Here is a 15,029-nt window from a genome sequence, read left to right on the forward strand (position 1 = left end):
TGTAAGGCAATTTAAGAAACATAGGAAAATTGCATGTGTGTATATTGCAAATCCTATTGCATTGAAGGAACAAGGTATGATTTTAGCACTTAGTAAATTGTTTTAGTTGCTAACTATGTTCATCTAAGTGCTAGAAAACTTCTCAAGTGGAACCATTTTGGAGAAATGGTGTTTGGCTAAGATTAGCCAAACATGTGCCAGTCTAGGGTGCACCGGACTGTCCGGTGTGCACCAAACAGTGTCCGATGCCCAGGCTATCAGCTGGCCGAATTGGACACTCTTGGGAAAGTGCTGAGGCTCACTGGCTATAATTCATCGGACTGTCCGGTGTGCCAGCCGCGTGCCTGGCCAACTGTCGGCCGCACAATCAGTGTTCGCCACGTCAGACGAACTAACGGTCATGAGGTTGCACCGAACTTTTCGGTGCACCATCGGACTGTCCGGTGTGCCAAGTGACCAATGGCTGGCAACCGTTGGCTTGGCTGATTAAGGAAGGGAATTGGTGACTGTGCAGTGTCCGGTGTGCACCGGACAGAAGGCAACGAGGGCCTTCCAAATGGAGTTCCAATGGCTCGTAGGTCCCTTGGGGCTATAAAAGGACCCCTATGCGCCTTGGAGCTATACACAAGCATACTTTAAGCATACTATAACTCCGAGACTCCGCGACCACGTTGCTAATTCATTAGATAGAGATTTGAGCATGTTCTTGAGTTGTGATTCTGTGGATTTGATTCTTGTGCTCTCTTCTTGACTTGTGTGCGTGTTGTTGCTGTGGTTGAGTTCTTGTATGTGTTTCTACTCCCTCCTTACTCCGATTTTGATTAAGATCATTTGTGTAAGGTGTGAGAGACTCCAACTTGTGAAGATTCCTCGCAAAGGAAATTTGATATAAGGAAGAAAGTGTTGTACTCAAGTTTGATCTATGGATCACTTGAGAGGGGTTGAGTGCAACCCTTGACCAAAGGAAGTCACCACAACGTGGAGTAAGAATCGATCGAACCACGGGATAAAATCATTGTGTGTCTTGTCTATTTTACTTTATTGTGATTATTGTTTTTTAGAGTTCTCATATTCACTTGGATTATTGCTCCTAAGTTTGATACACATTTAAAAGGAGCAATTAAGTGAAGAGTTCTCCTCTCTCTATCTCTACTCATACCAACTTGGCTTTAGCTTCCACTAACACTAATTATAAACCAAGTTAGGACTTGTTCGATTCTCCCTCAATCCATATGGATTGAGGGGGACTGAGGGGGTTTCAATCCCTAGCAAGTCAAAATACCTCCCAATCCATATCAATCCCCTTCAATCCATATGGATTGAAAATAACCGAACAAGCCCTTAGGGGGCACAAGGAATATGTAAAGGGACTTCCTTCAGATTTGTAGTTCTCCAAGAATATGTCAAAATCAATCAGGTGCCCAACCAAATATTAGGAACCACGAAGTCTGGTGCATTTGTAAATAGCATACAAAAAACATGTGAAAAAAAAACTGGAATGACCTTACAAAAACTTTTGTTGTTCTTACAAAAGCAAATTCACATCTCTTCTAGCCACATTCACTTCACATCACATGATAGCACCAAGCGCTCTAATATAGGACAACATATAATAAACAACTAGCTGACATGGATCAAGACCCTATATAAAAAGCCTATATAAAAAAACTCGGCCGGGGAGGGAAAGACCGCCCTCCCAGTATTCCATATAAGAAGAGACCGAAACAATGGTCCCGGCCGAGAAAATTTCTGAACCCTGGCCCCCATCACTAACGGGTCGGCGTCAACTGTCCACTCTGCAACGGCCCAACCGGAGGGTGGCGCACAGGACATCGCAACCCGAGAGCGGATGGGGTACAGCGAGGGGATTATAATAAACAACTAGCACTTAAGTAAGGTACAACGAGATAAGATGATCACTGCACATCAAACTGAGTTGTGACAGATCAGCTGTTAGATTATAGTATCTGGGAACCAAAGTTTGGACAAACTCCATAGACATATACTACTACACAAATCATTGGCAAGACTCACATATCTGAAACTCCATGGCATATAGTACTAGTTGTTTCGTTCCTGCTGTCTAAGATAGAGCTAACTATTTGTTCAGCAAAGGGGAATTCACTTGTACTTACATATGAAAAAAATGGAAAATGCATGCATACACATACTGTTTTCTTAAAGATATTGGTTAGCTGAATCTTTCCTATGTTCTATACATAAGTTCTGTGCTACTGTTTTCCGTAATCTTGAAGGGCACCTTGCAATATGTGGATGTGGCAGCCTTGATTATTATCGAAAGTGAGAAGCAAACATTCAGACTTAAACATATTATCCAGTTGAAAGCATGAACAATATGAACGAAAGAACAGGTAAAATGATAAATGATGTCGTTTACTGTGTGCTAAATTTACTCTAAATGTACTCAGTGTTCAGTTGCTGTCTTGCCAAATATCTGATGAGTCAGATTTTGCTATTTTGGTCAGCACCTCCTTTGGAAAATCGGACAGAATGTTGCTCAACATATTGAAGCCTTTACTTTAAATAATATATCCTAATATTTTCATGTAAGGCAGCAAAAAACTAGTGGTTCAAATTAAGTCTCATAAGAACATTTCAACATGAGTTTCAGACAGCACCAAATGTCCAACCAAGCTAATAAAAACATATATAGGTCTATGTAAACTTGTTAAATTTACTACTTGAGATCAGTTTCATTATGGTAACTTAATAAATAATCAATATTATTTAGCCATGCTAAATGTTTAAGTCCTAGTTTTGGAATTTTACGTGTGACAGTAAGAAAACATCAAGTAACCTGACGGAAAAAAAACTTCAGGTGAGTTTGTACAAGAATTCACATGACTTCTAATACTAGCGCATATATGGCAACTTTAGGCCCAGGTCCCAGCTATCAAGATTTCAAAAGTAAAACTATGAACCAAGGAATGCATCGTTGAAGCCCAGGTCCAGTTTTTTTTAAAGACTCAATTTCAAAAATAAAAATATCTATATAGTATCGGCTATAGCTATTAATTTTTATGTCTATGTCCATATTTAAATATAGACTTAATAACCACAACAAATAGGGGTAGAGCTCTCAGTGTGGCAAGATATGGCGCCCGCCGTACCTTGATTTTCTAGTGATTTACCCCAAAATCCCTGTGTACCATAAGCACATAAAAGGATATTAAGTTTCACTGCGGGAAATTTAGCATCGGCGGCCAGAGGAAGAACAGAAACGCATGTACTTTACTAACCATTACCAGGCCTCTGAAGAACAGAAACGCATGTACTTTACTAACCATTACCAGGCCTCTGAAGAACAGAAACACATGTACTTTACGAACCATTACCAGGCCTCTAGGCTCTATGGGCCCTTTGGCCTTTGCTTGGCACATTGACAGTTGAACAAAAACTTACCAGGCCTCTAGGCTGCTACTTTTTTTATCGAAAGCGCAGGGGAATTACGCCTTAAAATATATTAAGAAGAGGAAAAAAAAAGGTCTATAGTAGACCAGGGTTACAACATTTAACTCCTTACGGAGGCCAGTACCACACATAAGTGAAAGAGACTAAGAAAGCCAGACTCAAGAAACTACTAAAATAGAAATAGTAGGGTTCAGTCATTTGTCAAAGAAGCTGCCAAGAAGAAGAGACCCTTGGCCCCAGCTAATTCCCAAAGTCTTCTCTCATCATCAGCATGCCTAAGGATAGAGGGAAGACTAGGAGTCTGTCCATCAAACACACATCTGTTGCGGTGATTCCAGATCGTCCATGCCCCCAAAGAGATCAGCGAACTCAGACCTCTCTTGACTATTCCCTGAACTGTTTCAGAAGCTATCTCCCACCATTCCAGGAAGGAAGTCAAGCCCGGCTGGGGAGCCAAGTTATCCAACCCAAACTTTCTGAGCAGATTATACCAGAAAATCCTTGCAAACACACATGAGACCAGCAGGTGGTTAATAGTTTCAGGTTCTTGATCACACAGTGGACAACTGCTAGGATGATTGAGCCCTCTTTTTGCTAATCTGTCAGCAGTCCAGCACCTATTATGGGCCACTAGCCAGAGGAAGAAACGACATTTTGATGGAGCCCAAGTTTTCCAAACCCGTTTATAGTGTCCAAATGTACATGATCCCAGGAAGAGACCCTTGTAAGCTGCCTTAGCTGAATATTTTCCATCTGGGGCTATACTAAAGATGTGTCTATCTTCAATGAGAGGGTGCAGCTCAAAACCAGAGAGAGCTTAAAGTAATCTGCCGGTACTCCAACAGTAAGACCACCTCTAATATCATTAAATCCATCTGTTGTTTAACAAGGCCTCATGAACCGTTCTACTTTTTGCTATCCTCTTTGGGATTATAGAAAATAGGCTAGGGGCAATGATCGAGATGCTTTTACCCTGCAACCAGTTATCGGACCAGAAGATGGTACTATGTCCATTACCTACCATCGAGACAAGGACTTTACTGAAGAACGCTCTAGCTTTACTTGGAACCTGAATAGGAAGTCATGTCCAAGGTCTTCTAGAGTCGGTTTTTTGTAGCCACAACCATCGCATCCGGAGGGCCCATCCAAGTTCCGGTAGACTAGAGATACCCAATCCACCAAGCTGAAGTGGGCGACACACCTTGCCCCAAGCCACCAAACAGTGTCCCTCTTTAGCTTCTTTTCTTCCTCTCCAAAGAAAGCCCTTTCTTATTTTATCTATAGCATCAATCGACTCTCTATGGGCCCTTTGACCTTTGCTTGCACATTGACAGTTGAACAGAAACACATGTACTTCACGGCGGATTTGGGTGCCGGTTTAAAATTAAGCAGATGCGATCGGGGACAGGTTGCAGATGGGTTTTTAATTCACCCGACCCCAATCCAACGGGTTTAGATAGACTTCACAGGTGTAATTGCTGATAGGTTTTTACTTCACCCGATCCAAATCGGACCGACCCATTACCATCCCTCCCTAATAAGGACTCAGGCGGTCAGGCCTGGGTCGAAGACTCTTTTGTACGTGCATACTTCGCTGAAGATTAGAGGTATCCATTGGTTCGAAGATCAACGAAACGGCTTCAGGTAGCTTGCTGTGCCTTGAGTTCTTCAGCACGTAATGAGATAAATAAACTTGTAAAACACTACTAAAAAGAGGGGAAAAGAACTTGCATGCAGTCTCCAAAACAACCAGTATTACTACCAGGCTACCAGACACGGCTGGAGGCATGACCGTACTGCCGCTTGATGATTAGGTTACGCCCTCTGCGCTCTCAGAGTCTAGCTGTTTTGACCAAACAACATTTCTTCCCAGTAGCCTGATGCCAATCATGGGAGTGAGAAACACTGCAGTTCCCTCCACATTTCTCATCCGGGCTTGGGACCGGCAAAGGCAGTGTTAAACCGCAAACAAACAACAGGAAACACAAACAATTACACAAAGAAAATCGTGTTCCCAAACATAATTTGAAGAAAAAAGAACAAATCATATAGCCGGTTCTGCGTCGAACATATTAGTTGAATGGTCAGAGCACTTGTGTATTCCTAATTCGAATACCTAATGATCTCGAGGACTGAACAGATACAGGAACCAGCTTTAATAAAAAATCATACCATCAACAAAGACCCATAGAAATTTAAGCAAGTGCACAGCTAAAAAATCAGCTAGTGTACACTCGTGCAATCTTATGTACAGTTTCCAACATCATAGCTTGCATGACCAAACATATCCTAGCTAGGTTAAGGTACTATTGTCATCCCCAATGTTACCTGGACCACTTTGCAAGGACCTAACCAAATGCAAGATAATCAATCCTAGTGTTAAATTAGCCTAACTACTCAATCACCATTATAACAAGAATGAACATGCTAATTTGGAGATAGTGCAGAATTACAGAAAAAGAAGCAATCATATCCTAGCTTGCATGACCAAACACCAAGCTGTACAGATGACACAAATGGAACCAACCATTCAAGTTCACTCAAGGTCAAGGTTCAAGAAACCCAGTTGAAACAGATTTAAGCAAGCACTAAGCTTCCACTGACTTTGGCATATTAATATCAATGCAACAACCTTATTGATCTATAAATTAGGATGAGTCAACTCGAACCCAAACTTGTGATAAATTGAGAATCCATGTATATAAGGCACTACTGCTAGTCCACGACAGAAATGGTCAAACAATAAGCACATAGAAGACAAGTTTGTTCAGAGAGATTTTCTTTTGAAATGCACAGAAGCAGTAACATCCTTTCTTGACTTTCATAAACAATGCAGTCAACAGCCTTATACTAATAATGCATAACTGAACCAGTAAGTGGACGAGGGGTTATACCAAAGTAAAATTAGAAGCGAACCAGAAACTAGAGTCCTAAAAGAAAATTTGGGTATTAATGAAGGGACGAGGGGACCATAAAGAATACGATGCACATATGCTCAAGTAACTACAATTTCAGTAAAAAAACAATTTTGCTCAATAAAGGTATGTATGTCAAGAAAGAGTTCTTGCTGGATATCAGCGCAAATAGTGGACCTGAGCCATCAGATGAGGCATGCAGATTAATAAGGACAGCTTCAAAATAAAGGTAGTGCAAAGGAGTAACCTAACCTTAGCTCCAAATGTATCCAATTTCCAATGTAAAATGGCAGTATGAGCAAAGAGTATTTGAGTGCCTCCTCACTCCTAACATCCAAGCATTAATTCTCTCAAATAACTGGAAACCAAGCAAACCACCAAAAATCCAAATCAAACAAGTGAAATGGAAACAATCTCTGGACAATGTATCGTCTTGGTTGTCATCATGTAGATCATATAACTATAGCATGGAGGATTCAAAGCATCTGAAACAGTAGAACAGTCCAAGTAATCAAGCTTCAATACACACTATCTGAAAGTTCTCTGGCTAGCAAAATTGAAGGTAGTAAATTTCGGAAGATAGGCCCATATTAAGATCAGGATCAGACTGAACTTTAAAGTTCCAAGTGCAAAACCTACAGATGATTTGTCTATTTTGGTTCAGTGATAGGCTTAAAAAACCTTCAAATCCAAGGCAAATCAAATGGCCAATGGAACGGGCATGGGCTTTGAAGACAGCACCGATGGTTGGAAATTCTATCTCAGTTACTGGTTCAAGAAAGTAATTGGATAGGACTGTTGGCAGAAATGAAGAATTAGAAGCATCCTTGTAATTTAGATTGTTGCAGCACAAAGAGTTACTGGTTGAAGAAAGTAACTGGATAGGACTGCAAAACTGCAGATTAACTCTTCATTGAAGGTAGCCTACAAGTGAACTAAATTTATTGCAATGCCTCTAAAACTGCAGATTACAATCGAATCATTGAAGGTAGCCTACAAGTGAACTAAATTTCGAAGAACATTTGACATAGGATGTTTTTTTTTAATAAACAAGGAACCCTGAAGAGTTCAGAACTTATTATTGCTGACGCAGAAGCAGAATTGAACTCAGGCCCCAATCCATCCATTTACAATCCAGTTGCTGGAGAAGAACACCAGCCCAGAAATAAGAAACAAGAAATTTAAGAGTACCAATAAAAGAGAGCATGCCATGAACTTAGTCCAGTCAAAGCTTCAATCTACGTCCAAAACATCACCTCTGTTGCCTCTACATTTTTCCAATCAAGGACAATCAAGTTTCTAATTAATCGGGTGGCAATCTTCACGCCACCATGATTAACATAAGAATAGCCATGTAACATATCAAAACCAACGAATTTAAGCAAACCTCCACCCTTCAACGGATCTCTCCATAACCAGAGGACCTTTCCTTCCGCATCTAGGAGGACAAAACCAGCAAGGACCTTTCATTTTGTATCTAGCCAGACAAACTCTGCAGATTCACTAACCAAGCATTAAAGGGAGCCTATGTGTGCAGTTAATTTTCAAAGAACATTGACAGGAGGATGGTTAGTGAACAAACAACTCTGAACATTTCCAAACTTCTGATAGCAAAAGAAGAAGCAGGATCTAACTCGCCTCCAAGGCTCCAACCCATCCATCCACAAATCGAGTTGCTGGAGAAAACCACCATCCCAACATAATCCCAACATAAGGAATTAAAATGGCAGCGGATAGAAATCTAAGAATATGAAGAGTGATAGGTAAATTAATTCAAACGATCTTATCGCCGATACTATGAACTCCATTCAGCAGATAGACATTTAAGAATGTCCAAAACTCGGTTGCCCCTGCAGATCCAACCAGCAACATTTCCAATCAGCAGATAGACATTTAAGAATGTGAAGAACGATAGGTAAATTTATCCAAACGATCTCATCGATGATACTACGAACTCCATTCGAGTCAAAGCCTCAATCTACTTTACAAAACTCTGTTGCCCCTGCAGATCTAACCAGCAGCATTTCCAATCAAGCTTAGAGCAAGTCTGGTTCTAATAATCTTCGCACCAATATGATGATATTAGAATGAGAAACAACAAGTGAGCCATAAGCAAATCTCCACCCTTCAACTGATCTCTCCATAACCAGAAAGGACCCTTCTGCATCTGATGAAGTTTGAGGACAAAACAACCAAAAGGCCACAAGCGAGATCAGTCGTTAACATAAGAACGAAGGTCTCCAAATTCACCTGGTGCACAAGCGACGACTGCGCTATCTGATTCTGATGGTACCACACCAGGGACAGACAATTGAGCCTGAAACCACCAAATCCATGTCCAAGCGACAAAACCAATGAACCGTTGGATCTAACAGAATACTGACCTGCCTCTGAACTTGGGCAAACAGATTGCCACACGACACCACGACGAACTCCCAGCACCAGATCGGATCCAATCCTGCAACCCACGCACCAAGAAAGCGAAGACGAAACAAGATCGACACAAAAACTAGACGGATTGCAGAAAAAAAAACTACAAACCCAACGACCCTGCCACAACTCAGGCTCACTCCCAGGGTCGCAGGAAAGCGGAACGCCCCAAAGGGATCTGCAGAACCGCAACAGCAGCAGAAGAGATCAGCCAGAGAAGAAACTGACCCAACTCGAAGTCGAAATGGAGTGTACAGAGAAGGAAGAAATGGAAAACACAAACGCGCCGAGATGAATAATCGGAGAGCGAGGAAAATCCACCTCCAATGTCCTGCACCTCTAAAGGACACAACCACATACTATGATCATTTGATATACAGTACCAAATAAATCCAGATCTTGAACCTTGCTTCACTACTGCTACACCAGCAGTATCCATGGAGGGCAGAATGTTAGCCAATCATTCAGATCTGAAATCACTGGAAGTAAGTGATGAAACCAACACAACCAGAATGACTTTTTAAATATCAGTTTTTCGCTACAGGGATTTCCAATTGCCAAACTTACCATACAACCACATGTAAAAGCAACCACAACAACATAGATAAAGTAGACAAAAGCATCCACAGAAATCCCAAACCAAAACAAGTATAGTGACCGTTGGACTACCAATTATTTGAGCTAAATGGTCTGCAGAACAGAAATTCCAGCAGCACACAATTCAAGCTTCAGTCGAAGCAGAAACAAGTTACATTAAATGAAAGTTATAGTGATGTAGTTCTACCCATATCTGCTTAAATCTCCCACATCCCAAACATGCCCAGAAACTTCTATCACTGCAGATTAAATAAGAATTATCTGAATTTTATCATGGTTCGTATACTAGCATTTTGTAAATTGGATAAGTTTACTCAACACATATTCCGCATGACAAGCCCATCCAAAAATATGAGAAGACCTGCAATAAAGGCCCCGATCATTATCTACTTCAAGATAGAAGACACTGAACAAACACAATGAGTTAAAGGTCATTGTAGGTTTGAATAGATCTGTATCCTTCTGTGCCCGTGCAAGTATCCCACCTGGAGATCTGCAATCAGCAAGACCACCCTCTGGTAACTATCTATTTGATAGTGAGAACTGAGAACACTTAAACAGCATGAACATTCATCAATTGATGTGGAATACGATAAAGTCCGATCAATCATTCACCGACGAGTTCAGCTGCAAAGTCCTATCTCTGTGGCGATGCCTCCAAAACTGCAGATTACAATCAAATCGTTGAAGGTAGGGTAGCCTACGAGTAAAATAAATTTCCACAGGTTAGGATGGTTTTTTGAACAAAAAAAGGGAGCCCCGAATAAGCAGAATCGAACTGACTCCAATCCATCCGTATATAAACCAGCTGCTATAATCCAGTTGCTAGAGAAGAACACCCTTCAACCAAACTCCACCCTTCACCCTTCAACCGCCCTCTCCCAAAACTGCAGATTCACTAACGAAGCATTAAGGGAGCCTATGTGTGAAGTTAATTTTCAAAGAACATTGACAGGAGGATGGTCAGTGAACAAACACAAGGAACTCTGAACAATTCCAAACTTCTGATTGCACAAGCAGAAGCAGGATCAAACTCGCCTCCAACCCATCCATCCATGAGTTGCTGTAGAAAATCATCACCCCAATGTAAAACTGCAGCGGATAGAAATTTAATAATATGAAGAGAGGTAGGTAAATATATCCAAACGATATTCTCGCCGATGCTACGAGCTCCCACTCCAGTCAATGCCTCAATCTACTTCCAAAACTAAGTTGCCTCTGCAAATCTAGCCAGCATCATTTCCAATCAAGCTTTAGAGCAAGTCCGATGCTAATCTTTGCACCATGATATCAGAATGAGAAACGATGAATAAACCATAAGCAAACCTCCACCCTTCAACTGATCTTTTCATAACCAGCAAAGACCCTCCTTGCATCTGAAGTTTAAGGAGGACAAACAACTCATATCAGATCCAATCCTGCAGCCCATACGCTGAGAAGGCGAAGATGAAACAAGATCGACACGAGAACTAGACGAATTGCCGGAAAAAATAAACCGCAAACCCAACAATCCCGCCACCGAACGCAGGCCCACTCCAGCGTGGCACGAAAGCTGAACGCCCCAAGGGGATCTGGAAGAGCACAGAAGCTCAACAGCAGCAGAAAAGATCAACCGGAGTAGAAGCCGACCCAGCTCGAAGTCAAAACAGAGAGTACAGAGAAGGAAGAAATGGAAATCGCAAAGGCGTCATGCGACGAATGGACAAAGGGCAAGACAGGGACATGCGAGGCGAGGCACTTGAATAGCAACATCGACGCGAAGAGATGAAAAACCAGAGTGCGAGGAAAATCCACCTCCAATGTCCTCCCTGCATCTCAAACCTTGCTACTACTACACCAGTGATATCATTGGACCAGCGATATCATTGGAGCGCCAGAATGTTAGCCAACCATTCAGATCTAAAATCACTGAAAACAAGTGATGGAACCAACGCAACCGGAATGATCTCTGACCTGCCCCCAGTTTTAAATATCAGTTCTTCGCTACAGGGATTTCCAATTGCCAAACTTACCCTGCAACCACATGTAAAAGCGAGCACAAAAATGTAGATAAAGCTAATCCCAAACCAAAACAAGTATCATGACCGTTGGACTACCAATTACTTGAGCTAAATGATCTGCAGAACGCAGAAATGATAGCAACACAAGAATTAAAGCTTCAGTCAGAGCATATATAGCATGATGAAGCAGAAACACGATTGATTAAATCAAAGTTGTAGTTCTACCCATATCTGCTTGAATCTCCCACGTCCCAAACATACCCAGTGCCTTCTACAACTACAGATTAAATTAGAAGTATCCGAATTTTCATCATGGGTCATATACTAGCATTTTGTAAATTGGATAAGTTTAGTACTCAGCCCATATTCCGTGCAGCATGACAAGCCCATGCAAAAATAGGAGAAGACTGCAATGAAGACCCCAATCATTATCTACTTCAAGGTAGAACACACTGAACAAACACAGTGAGAGTTAAAGGTTGTTGTAGGTTTGAATTGATCGGGTTCCTTTCTGTGCCCATGCAAATATCCCACCTAGAGATCTGCAATCAGCAAGACCGCCCTCTGGTAACTATATATTTGATAGTTACCACTTAGAACACTTAAACAGCATGAACGTTCATCAAATAATGTGGGATAGGATGAAGTCCAATCATTCGTCGACAAGTTCAGCTGCGAAGTCCTATCTCTGTTGTAATGCCTCCAAAACTGCAGATCACAATAGAATCATTGAAGGTAGCCTACGAGTGAACTAACATTTGACAGGATAGAAGTTAGAACTGTTTTTTGAACAAAAAGGGAACCCTGAATAGTTCAGAACTTATTATTGTTCATGTAGAAGCAGGACCGAACTCAGTCTTCAATGCATCCATATACAATCCAGATGTTGTAATCCAGTTGCTGGAGAAAAACATCAGCCCAAATATAATAAACAATAAATTTAAGAGTACAAATAGAAGTGTGAGAGATACATATATCTCAACGATGTTATCTGCATGTCATGAACTTAGTACGATCAAAGCTTCAATCTACGTCCAAAACATCACCTCAGTTGCCTCTACAACATTATTCCAATTAAGGACAACCAAGCTTCTAATTAGTCCGGTGGCAATCTTCACGCCACCGTGATTGACATAAAAATAGCCATATATCAGACCAAAACCAAGGAACATAAGCAAACCTCCACCCTCCAACCGATCTATCCATAACCAAGGGACCTTTCCTTTTGCATCTAGGACAAACCAGCAAGGACCTTTCATTTTGCATCTAGGGGGGACCAACTCTGGAGTGGCATCTCCCAAAACTGCAGACACTAACGAAGCATTAAGGGAGCCTATGTGTGAAGTCAATTTTCAAAAAACATCGACAGGAGGATAGTTAGTGAACAAACACAAGGAACTCTGAACAATTCCAAAGTTCTGATTGCACAAGCAGAAGCAGGATCAAACTCGCTAACATAAAATAGCCATATAGCAGATCAAAACCAAGGAACGTAAGCAAACCTCCACCCTTCAACCGATCTATTCATAACCAAGGGACCTTTCCTTTTGCATCTAGGTGGATAATACCAGCAAGGACTTCCATTATGCATTTAGGGGGATGAACTCTGTAGTGATGTCTCCCAAAACTGCAGATTCACTAACAAAGCATTAAAGGGAGCCTATGTGTGAAGTTAGTTTTCGAAGAACATTGACAGAAGGATGGTTAATGAACAAACACAAGGAACTCTGAACAATTCCAAACTTCTGATTGCACAAGCAGAAGCAGGATCAAACTCGCCTCCAACCCATCCATCCATTTAATGATCTTCTCGCCAATACTACGAATTGCAGTGCAGTCAACGCCCCAATTTATTTCCAATATTAAGTTGCCTCTGCAGATCTAGAGGCAGCATTTCCAACGAAGCTTAAAGTAAGTTCGGTGCTAATCTTCCGACAATATATCCCAACAATGTTATCGGCATGTCATGAACTTAGTCAGGTCAAAGCTTCAACCTACGTCCAAAACATCACCTCAGTTGCCTCTACAACATTTTTCCAATTAAGGACAATCAAGCTCCTAATTAGTCCAGTGGCAATCTTCACGCCACCATGATCAATATAAAAATAGCCATATATATCAGATCAAAACCAAGGAATGTAAGCAAACCTCAGCTAACTCTGAATTGATATATCCCAAAACTGCAGATTCAGTAACGAAGCATTGAAGGGAGCTTATGTGTGTAGTTAATTTTAGAAGAACATCTACAGGAGGATGGTTAGTGAACAAACACAAGGAACTCTGACCTATTCCAAACTTCTGATTGCTTAAGCAGAAGCATGATCAAACTCGCCTCCAACCCATCCATCCATTTAATCAAGTTGCTGGAGAAAACCATCACCCCAATGTAAGAAATTAAAATTGCAACGGATAGAAAATTAATAATATGAACGGCGATAGGTAAATATATCCAAACGATCTTCTCTCCAATACTACGAACTCCAGTCCAGTCAACGCCTCAACCTACTTCCAAAACTATGTTGCCTCTGCAGATCTAGCCAGCAGCATTTCCAATCAAGCTTAGAGTAAGTCCGGTGCTAATCTTCGCACCAATATGATGATATCAGAATGAGAAACGACGAATGAACCATAAGCAAACCTCCACCCTTCAACTGATCTCTCCATAACCAGCAAGGACCCTTCTTGCATCTGAAGTTTAAGGAGGACAAACAACCAAAAGGCCACAAGCGAGATCAGCCGTTAACATAAGAATGTACTGAAGGTTCTCCAAATCCACCTGGTGTGCAGGCTACAACTGCACTATCGGTTTCTGACGCTACCCGCACCGGGAGACGATTGACCTGAAACCACCGAATCCATGTCCAAGTGACAATTTCTGGTGGTACCACACCGGGAGACGATTGGGCCTGAAACCACCGAATCCATGCTTTCCAAGTGACAAAACCAATGAACCGTCGGATCTGACAGAACACTGACCTGCCTCCGAGTTCAGGCGAACATGACGAACTCCCAACACCAGATCGGATCCAATCCTGCAACCCACGCGATGAGAAGGCGAGACGAAACAAGATCGACACGATGACTAGACGAACTACACACGATGACTAGACGAATTGCAGGGAAAAAATAAACCGCAAACCCAACAACCCCGCCACCGAACAAAGGCTCGCTCCCCGCGTCGCACGAAAGCGGAACGCCCGATGGAGATCTGCGAGAACAAGGAAGGGCAACAGCAGCGGAACAGATCAGCCGAAGTCGAAACCGACCCAGCTCGAAGTCGAGACGGAGAGAGTATAGACAAGGAAGAATTGGAAAACGCAAACGTGCTGCGGCGACGAAGGGGCAAAGGGGAAGACAGGGGGACAGGTGAGGCGCTTGAACAGCAACACGGACGCGAAGAGATGAAAACCAGAACGCGAGGGGAATAAACCATCCGGTTGGCGCTATTTATGGGCGAGGAGAGGCGGTGGAGGAGCAGGTCTCGCGCCAGACGGAGATGAATCCCTGGCGGACACGGGACGGGCGGGTGTTTGTTTTGGGCTTTTGGCGCTGCGCCGGCGTGCGCGGGGACGTTGACCGCCCGGCAAAGCAACGGCAAAGACCGCGTCGCACTCGTACGAACGAGCGGATGGCAGCAAAAGGGGTTGAATCGATC

General features: G+C 42.2%; 1 long non-coding RNA gene across 2 annotated transcripts; it reads right to left on the reverse strand.

Moving 5' to 3' along the window:
• Window positions 1-3,279: 3,279 nt before the first annotated feature.
• LOC103635813 (uncharacterized) lies at window positions 3,280-14,823 on the reverse strand. 2 transcript variants are annotated; one of them, XR_004852023.1, is made up of 3 exons: window positions 13,660-14,816; window positions 12,195-12,274; window positions 3,280-12,082 (listed from the first exon to the last, which is right to left on the reverse strand). It is a non-coding gene; the product is annotated as an uncharacterized lncRNA (long non-coding RNA). The 2 variants fall into 2 exon arrangements; XR_004852022.1 differs by having other exon boundaries at window positions 12,195-14,823.
• Between the last annotated feature and the right edge of the window lie 206 nt (window positions 14,824-15,029).

The sequence above is a fragment of the Zea mays genome, chromosome 8 (genome assembly GCF_902167145.1).
Source record: "Zea mays cultivar B73 chromosome 8, Zm-B73-REFERENCE-NAM-5.0, whole genome shotgun sequence".
Taxonomy (NCBI): Eukaryota; Viridiplantae; Streptophyta; class Magnoliopsida; order Poales; family Poaceae; genus Zea; species Zea mays.